General features: G+C 42.8%; 1 pseudogene; it reads right to left on the reverse strand.

Moving 5' to 3' along the window:
- Positions 1-10,000, reverse strand: part of LOC142140660 (sodium-dependent proline transporter-like) — a 37,248-nt pseudogene that overhangs the window by 19,497 nt on the left and 7,751 nt on the right.

Consider the following 10,000-nt stretch of genomic DNA (forward strand, 5'->3'; position numbering starts at 1 on the left):
TCCTAAATTACATGCAGTTTGCATTATTCATGTAGTTCATCTTTTTAACAAGACAGGAAAAATGTAACAACCTCCTGCTGTGCATTCAGACTAAAGCTGGGTACACACTACAGAAATGTCAACCAACTTTTTATGCCGAGCGATTTTACATGCGATCGATGTTCCGATCGCTCGGTCCATGGACTGCATACACACTATCCTTGTTTAGGACGATAAAGGGAAGAGCGGACGTCCCTTTAGCGACTTTTTACAGCCATGTTGTCGTGAGCAATGACTGTAATTTCATACTCACTGTTGTGGATCGGTCGGAAGTTTATACACACTACACAGCGGAAACGAGATTGGAACGAAAATATTAAACGGTACGACCAACAATCGTCCATTTGGGCAGACTTTCGACCAACGTGTCACTACACACACTGACCCGACTTTTGAACGAGCGGTCGTATGTCGGCTGATTTAGCCGATTATTGGATGAAAAACTGTGTAGTGTGTACCCAGCTTAAAAAGATATGTTGGTCACTTCTGAGATGAAAAGACTTCATTAGCATGATTAGTCTGCCTTCAGAGGTTAGAACAACAGATTTCCTCCTACATGGCAAACAGCCTCAGAAATAAATACATTTCCAATACAGAAATTCAACACAATATCAAAAATCAGTACATTTACAATGATATAAAGCGGCGCACTGAACCGTAATTGAAATAAAAATCTACAATAAGTAATTTCTACGTGATCCAACCACACTGCTGTTTTTTGGAGATGCTCTGACCCAGTCGTCCAGCCATCACAATTTGGCCCTTGTCAAAGTCGCTCAGAGATCATCATCATCATTTATTTATAAAGCGCCAACATATTCCGTAGCGCTTTACAATTGGGGACAAATACAGTAAGAAACAAATTGGGTAAAACAGAAAAAGAGGTGAGAAGGCCGCTGCTCGCAAGCTTACAACATATGGGACAATGGGAGTTTGATACATGAGGTTAAGTCTACATTTTGCATTTCGGTCCAGCAAGACTGCAAAAGGTAAAAGTGATTCGCAAGCGAAATGATCCAGTCACACAACAATGTTGGTCAGGGGGTAGTTGTCTTGTGTGAAATTGTGTAACGGGTGGTAATAGGGTAATGTAGTGAAGTTAAGAGGGTGATTGAGGAATATTATAAGCTTGTCTGAAGAGGTGGTTTTTCAGAGAACGCTTGAAAGTTTGTAGACCACAGGAGAGTCTTCTTGTGCGAGGGAGAGAATTCCACAAAGTGGGTGCAGCCCAAAAAAGGCCTCTAACCGGGAATGGGAGGATGTGATGAGGGTGGATGAGAGACGCAGATCTTGTGTAGAACGGAGTTGCCAAGTTGGGGTATATAATTTGAGACAAGAGAGATGTATGTTGGTGCAGCTTTGTTGATGGCCTTGTAGGTTAGTAAAAGTATTTTATATTGGATTCGGTAGAAAACAGGCAACCAGTGTAGAGACATACAGAGTGATTCAACAGAGGAATAATGTTTTGCAAGGAAAATCAATCTTGCCGCTGCGTACAAAATAGATTGTAGGGGTTTGAGTCTGTTTTGGGGAAGACCAGTAAGGAAGGAATTGCAATAGTCAATGCGGGAGATGATAAGTGCATGAATTAAGGTTTTTGCAGTGTCTTGCGTGAGATATGTGCGAATTCTGCAAATGTTTTTTAGATGTATGTAACATGATTTAGATATAGAGTTGATGTGAGAAACAAAGGATAGTTCCGGGTCAAAGATCACACCTAGGCAGGGAGCTTTACAGTTGCCCATTTTTCCTGCTTCCAACACATCAACTTCAAGAACTGACTTCACTTGCTGCCTAATATATCCCAGCTCTTGCAGGTGCCATTGTAACAGGATAATTAATGTTATTCACTTCACTTCCCAGTGGTTTCCATGTTGTTGCTGATCGGTGCAGATCAGTAACACAGCAGAATACACAGAGTATCAGTGATTTACTGTACATCATTAGGAGGGATAAATTAGGGTTTCGCCTCTGCAAGTCTGTAATTAGTATGTTGCAAGTCTCTCCCACGTTCTGTGATCTAATCTATATCCACATTACATATATTGTGAATTATACTGTCTATCAGTCAGAAGAGGACGTGGCAGACACTGAAGACTGACAGATTCCTTGTATCAGGACACGGTCTGGACCTGTTTGCTGTCACATTCCTGAAGACAGCCGCACCTCGCACTGTCTGACACGTCACACTGGGGAGCCCACCTAGACCAGAGGCCGGATATTGGTGGGAGAGAGACTAACAACACCTCCCTCATTGTCATGTACAGGAACTGCCATTAACATTCAAATTCAGAAAGTAACCAGGTGAAAAACCGACAAGGATCCCCCGATGATAGGCTGAGGAATCAGCTCTACACGGAGCAATGAACCAAATTACAGAGCTGATGGATTTCTGTGTATTAATAACGGATTATGGGTCCGATTCATTAAGGATCTTAACTTAAGAAACTTCTTATTTCAGTCTCCTGGACAAAACCATGTTACAATGCAAGGGGTGCAAATTAGTATTCTGTTTTGCACATAAGTTAAATACTGACTGTTGTTTCATGTAGCAAACAAATATCAACTTTAAATTTCAGTGTACAAATAAGCTATCAAGTATTTGTGTGCTAAATGAAAAAACAGTCAGTATTTAACTTATGTGCAAAACAGAACACTAATTTGCACCCCTTGCATTGTAACATGGTTTTGTCCAGGAGACTGAAATAAGAAGTTTCTTAAGTTAAGATCATTAATGAATCAGGCCCTATGTGTATATAATTACTGACAGATCACTCTGGTTTCAGCAATAAATCACCATTATCACTACTGCAACAGCTCAGATAGGAGGAAGAGGAAGAATAGAAAATAAATATCTACAAACTAGACTTTGATGTCCCGGGATCTTCCTGGATGGTTATTAGAGTAAAGGATAATCAGTTACTGATTTGAAAAATGCAAAAGTGGCGATCACAAGAGCTTTAAATGTAATTGCAGATTGCGATACTGTGTGTAAATATGAACATAGATATAACATGTTCTCAGACACGGTCTCAGAAGTACATTTACCAGTAATAACCAAACAGACCAGCCTCATTCTGATTGGTCAGAGCATGAGAAAGCTGCTCTGTTTGGTTACGACGGAAAAGCCGCGAGTCCTGTCATTCATTCCGCGGCGTCTGTGTCGTTCAAATGTTTTTATTTTATTTTAAATCCCATTGGATTAAAGGCTGCGAGACTGAAGAGGATGCTCCCTGGATGTCGGTCACTATTTTATGGGTAATGAGGGTGTGCGGGAGTATTATTTTAATAAACCTTTTTTTACATGCTTCCTGGAAGCCTATAAGCACCAATATACCCAAGCAGTTTAGGGTTCCCAGGGTTTGCTGGGATCAGTAGTGCACAAGCAAAACATGCAGAATCTCTAAATGTCATGTTGAGGATGGGATCTCCGCTGATTTCTTCTAGCGTCCCACAGAGGTTTCGGAGATTCCTGACCCTTAGGGGTGGATATGTGTGCATCCGAACATCGAGGCGATGTTGGCGGCACCTTGTCCTAACTGAATGTCCCCCATAGTGTTACAAGCCCAGCCTATCGTTGCCCAGTGTTCAGGGGGACTCTGCGCTGTTTGTCCCCACTTAAATTGCCACAACAAGCACAGACTATGAGCGCTGGTGCTGGTTTCAGGGTGCACGGCGGTAACTGGCGTCTCAGCAGCCCAACGTCACACATTTAACATACGACGCACATTTAACATACAACGACGCACATTTAACATACAACGCCGACACATATATTAAGCTCTGAGCAACTTCGTCATGAATTGCAGCAATTTTTTGATTCCACTTGCAAATTGTGTCACACCCTGATCCTTACCTCAGTCGGGTAATTATATGACAGGGCGTGGAGCTATAAATACTCCAGCTGCCCGAGATTACTGAGCCTTCTGTACAACTGTGTCAGTTCTGCACAGTATCTCCCGGGGCATCGGCCGTTCAGATAAGGTTATGTTACAGGATGCGACGACTCTGGACGTAAATAGGCTTCAGATACAGTTTCAGGGCCCATGGCCGATATTGTACCACAAATAATTACAAGAAGCAAGACATAATGGAGTTACAACTGCAATAGGTCTCTGTCCTGAAGAGCTTACAATCAACATGGGCGATGGGAGACATACAGCAACAAAAGACAAAGTACACTAGTGGTTTAAGTAATGGACATAGTAAATCACAAAGGTATAAGCTTAATGTCAGTAAATTTACAGACGGGTGTCGCCCTACCAGAGATTACCCTGCAAGTCCTACTAGGTTTGTCACCCAGAAGAGGGTCATCATAAAGTGACACCAACTCCTGGTCATCCAGTTCCATATCCGAAACAAAAACTGTAGCCAGCCTGGGTTATAGCTCCCAAAAGACCCATGTCCACCATCCTCTCCATGTTTCTGTAAGGACCATGGCCCTGCTCTATTTAACGTGGCTGGCCTTGCTCCCATAATGTGGCTGGCCCTGTTCCCTCTAATGCCACAGGCCCTGCTTCCCATAACGTGGCTGGCCCTGCCCCCCCCCCAGTTGGCTTTGCTCCCACTATGGCTGAAGGCCCTCCTCACACAAAGGCTGATGGCCCTGCTCCCACTACACAAATAATCCATTTTCAGATTTAATAGCAAAACTTTGTTACACTATAGAAGTCTCCTGTGATTCACATTTACAATTAGCAGCAGATCTGCCCTCAGAGCTAGCACTTACCTCCTCCATTTCTATAGCACAGATAGGGGAATCTCCAGACATTGCCCAGACCCACACAATAGCCGATACATGACAGCAGGAACTCATACTTTCCACCCCAGGTCTCCCGAGGGGGTTCCGATGGCAGCGTGGTGGACACAGGCAGGTCAAGTGATAGTGGTTGAGGGAGGGCGACATTGTGGAAGTTCCCCGATTCTTGGATTTCTTGAGCTGATGCCGACTCCTGGGAGACAAGAAAAAGAGAAATATTCTGAAACTAATGGAAGAATTGGCAGGAGCAAAGCAGCAGCTTCCACTATTATCTACCTTCCGTCCCATCTAAAGAAAGGGTTAAGCACAGAGAATATACAGCCAATGTATCAGCGCTGCCCGCGTGCCGCAAACTGTTAGGTCATTATTGTAGCAGGTTATAATGATGTGCTCAAACCTGTATCCACAATACATAACCATCTTACTCCAGCGTTGATGTTTTTGTATTTAGATATTATAATAACCTCCATGATACTGTGTTATAAGAAGTAAGTTTCATTTATGTACACTGATAATTGTATTTATTTACAGAATGCATTAAGTATATCTGACATTTACTGATCATCTATTACTGGACCATATTATACATAATCTGAGCAATGTCACTCAGTCTAAGCCACCGTCCAAAATTAGGGTCTGCCCGAACACTGAATGACTTAATTGCTCATATGTTCAAATTGATGAAAGACTCTCTAATCGTCTTAAGGACCAGATGACTGGTTGAGATTTACCAACCCAACTGGAAGAGCTTATTGCCCCTGGTAACCAGTTGGATCTTCACATCAGGGAGTTAAGTTAGAGAAGGACAGGTCTAGAAGAACCAATGCCCTCACCTCTGAGGAGGAACCTGTTCAACTAGGACGCACCAACTTTTCTAATGAAACAGACACTATCTTGGTCTTATATTGTGGGACTAAGGACCATCTCATCTCCACCTGCCCTGGCAGACCCACTTCCCATCGAGCAGGTCCGGTAGGAAACCCATTTCATTCTCTCTTTGTCAACTTTGGAGAGCTTCTCCTATCATGAATATGGCTTTTGTGGATTCCAGAGTGGCTGGGAATATTATGGTCCTATCTTTGCTACTTAATATAAACCTCCGGTCCTCTCCAAACAGGTCCCACAAACCACTGAAGCCTTTAATGATAAGATTTTACTTCCAGGCTTCATCACATCTGAAACAACTCCCCTGAAGTTCAGGGTAGAAGTACATCATAAGGAGTCTATGTCCTTTGACCTCATCCAGTCTTCATTCTGCATCTTTGGGCACCCAACATTTCTCAGGCACAATCCCATTACTAACTGTTGAGAAGGTCAATTGACCTCTTGGACCAATTCTGCAGAAGATCCTGTTTGTAGAATCCCATAACTTTAGCTTTATTGTGCTCTAGGGCTTCCAGCTCTATATGTCGACTATTCTGATGTTTTCAATAAGCAACAAGCAGGGCTTCTACTAACTAACAGATATGGGGACTGAACTATTGAGCTGTTTGCCAGTGTCTACGTTCCACATTGTAAGACCGACCCGCTGTGAAACCAGAGAGCAAAGCTATAAAGAATTAGATTGCAGAGAACCTAGAAGAAGGATTCATCCGACCCTCTGTCTCTCCAGCAAGGCCAGAATATTTATTTATTTCATTGTTACAAAGACTATAAAAAGACAACCAAATAATAGTAAAAAAACACAGATATCCTCTTCCTCTGATTACAGAGTCACCTACAAGGAGACCAATTGTTGACTAAACTGTATTTGAGAACAGCTTATTATGTCATCCACAGTATGTGACCACCTACAGTGACCACCATGAGCATACCACTACGCAATGCCCCAGCAGGCTTTATTAATGAAACATTTCAAGATATGTTATAGTTGTTCCAACTTACCGACCTTGACGATATCCTCACTGATTCTAAAGAGTCCTAGACTACAGGAACATGGAATATTTGCAAAAACAATAAAATGCTAATTCAAAAAAAGGGAAATTCCCTTCTTGGGATACAATTTTTGAAGAAGGAGTTTTTATTTCTGGATCTACTTCCTGGACCTTTGGACAGGGCTCAGTTCTTAGGTCCAGGTCAGTTGGTTTAGTACCGGGCGGGTCCTTCAAGCAGCCCCATAAGAATAACCTGCAGGTCAATATATTAGACACTACTGGTCTAGATGATGAGATACAAACAACAACCAGTAAGTATTCTTGATAAGACACTACCCCATGGACAGGGCAACCGGTAATTATTCTATATCATCATTTATATATATAGCGCCACTAATTCTGCAGTGCTGTACAGAGAACTCACATTAGTCCCTGCCCTATTGGAGCTTACAGTCTAATATTCCTTGACACACACACACACACACACAGACTAGGGTCAATTTATAAGCAGCCAATTAACCTACCAGTATGTTTTTGGAGTGTGGGAGGAAACCGGAGCACCCGGAGGAAAACCACACAAACACGGGGAGAACATACAAACTCCTCACAGATAAGGCCATGGTTGGAAATTGAACTCATGATACAACCGCATGGAGAAAACCCTCAGTGATAATTCTACACGATAATAGACCTCCTCATAGAGAGGACAACTAGTAATTATTCTTGATGACAAGTAATAACAACCCCCCTCATTTGTTCCCTGAATAAATCCGATTTTGTGCAGGCTGTAACTACAATACTACCGCTAATAACACAGCGTCTGGGGTGTCTCTCTCGGATTACATTGTTGGGGAGGATCCAGGTGGAAGCACACAACACTTTGACTGATTAACAGACCCCAAGAAATAACCGGTCTTCCTGCCAAGTGGTCGTACTGCTTAGTCCTGAGGGATGAGAGCAGAGGACAGGAATCCAACAGCTCTTTATTTAGTAGGAACGATGTCCCATTAAGGGGTTAAGAGCGTTAGAGAAAGTAAATCCCGTAGTCCTGGAACACGGGTGTGTGTGAGCTGTATGAAGTCATCTGGTTTCTGTGAACTCTGAGAAACCAAACACAGATTACTGGTCTCTTCTCCCTCAGTCCCCTGGCAGAGAATGGGTTAAGTGTCCAATGACAGCACAAATACACAATAAACAGACATGGATCCATCTCTTATTCAGTATAATACAATGATTTACCTGGGACACCCTGATCTCTCTGTAGAACGGTTGCTCTACAGAGGTCTAATGATGGACGGTCTGGTAACTTTACAAATACATTTGTGCCTTTATTTTATTCACTGTAAAAAGGATCTAAAATAAATATAATGGGATCATTCAGAGTTGGGAGCAAAGGAAAGAAAGGAGGAAACAGACACCTTGTGGCTTTATGAGGGGAGAGGACAAATTTAAAAAGTCTGGATGAATTTAGAGTTGGGAGCGTGCGTGTTCTAGCTCAACTCTAAATTGCAGTATCAAGTATTTACGTGCTTCAGACAAAGGCACAAACATGTCATATAAATAGGGTAACAATGACTAATCAGATACCAGTGTCCTGTTGTATATCAACAGTCTGTCAGCCTTAAGCTGGGTCTTTCCTGTATTTACATGGTAAATATCCTACTGCTTACTATACATGTCAGTCATCGGGTCCCAGGTTATAGCAAGGTGTCCGTCCTATGTCTGTTCTGCACCAAGGTGACATCTCTTCACCGGCTACGCCAGGATCACTCTAGGGGCTAGATTTACTAAGCTGCGGGTTTGAAAAAGTGGGGATGTTGCCTATAGCAACCAATCAGATTCTAGCTGTCATTTTGTAGAAAGCACTAAATAAATGAAAGCTAGAATCTGATTGGTTGCTATAGGCAACATCCCCACTTTTTCAAACCCGCAGCTTAGTAAATCTAGCCCTAGGTCTTATACATGGATGTTACAGTATTTGCAAGATGTAATGCTGGGCACACACGCCACGATCTGTACTTTAATACAGTTATTGTTACAGCTGTGACACGTGGATCTAACACAAAATGTGATTGTTTAAGAGTGGTCACTTTGATTGTGCAGTACTTGAATGTGTGTGCACACGTGTGTATGAGCACGCATGTTAACATGTATGTGCATCTGTACATGTGCAGGTGTGTATATGTAGATTGAACACTCATTCAGTGATCTGTTTTCTGCACACTCTGATAATCTCAAGTTGTGATGAAAATTATTTTACTGTAAACCATAAACTGATTTAGATGCAAATTGTGCGTAAATTACGCTAAAAAAAGACATGCTCAAAACCAGTATTTTATACCCATATACTGCGCCGTACACATTGCGCAACGCATCACTGGAGAAGCTGTGTCCGGCTCAGCATTAATAGCACATGCGCTATCTTTGGGGAAAGCGTACGTCGGATATAAAATTACATTTCATGATCAACAGAACTGCAATCTTGGCAAAAAAAAACAAACTACCGGCGTACGCTCAATCCTGTAATATAGTCACGAGCGATGAATGCAGCCGTATCAGCTCTAGAGGTGATCAGCCAATCAGAAGCGCTAGTTAGTGCTGGAGCCCGCTCACTATCATCATCATCAGCATCTACTCTCTAGTATCACAAATCATACGGCTCCTGACAGGCGATTGGGCAGATCACGTTAGACCGCACCTCCCTGTCCCACCTTTATAGTTAGGAGGCTCAAGATCACAACGGACCTTAATCTCTCCTGGCACTGGGGCGTCACAACCCCTCACTGGGGGTAACAGGTCTATGTCGGTGCCACAGCCCAAATCTGCCCAAAGTCACCTACATTCCCAGATATTTTCTGGGGCAGCACGGTGGCTAAGTGGTTAGCACTTCTGCCTTACAGCACTGGGATCTTGAGTTCAATTCCCGACCATGGACTTATCTGTGTGGAGTTTGTATGTTCTCCCTGTGTTTGCGTGGGTTTCCTCTGGGTGCTCCAGTTTCTACCCACACGCCAAAAACATACTGGTAGGTTAATTGGCTGCTATCAAATTGACCCTAGTCTGTCTGTCTGTGTGTGTGTTAGGGAATTTAGACTGTAAGCTCCAATGGGACAGGGACTGATGTGAGTGAGTTCTCTGTACAGCGCTGCGGAATTAGTGGCAATAAATAAATTATGATGATGATGATGATGCTTATGCCAACCGTGTTCCCGCCTCACATGTTACACGTATCACCTCAGTATTATAAACACCCTCATATTGTGTCTACATATACACACACAGAAATCCCAGCAGTATACAAATCACAGTCAGGAAGGACGTAGAAAAC

This window comes from Mixophyes fleayi, chromosome 2 (genome assembly GCF_038048845.1).
Source record: "Mixophyes fleayi isolate aMixFle1 chromosome 2, aMixFle1.hap1, whole genome shotgun sequence".
NCBI lineage: Eukaryota > Metazoa > Chordata > Amphibia > Anura > Limnodynastidae > Mixophyes > Mixophyes fleayi.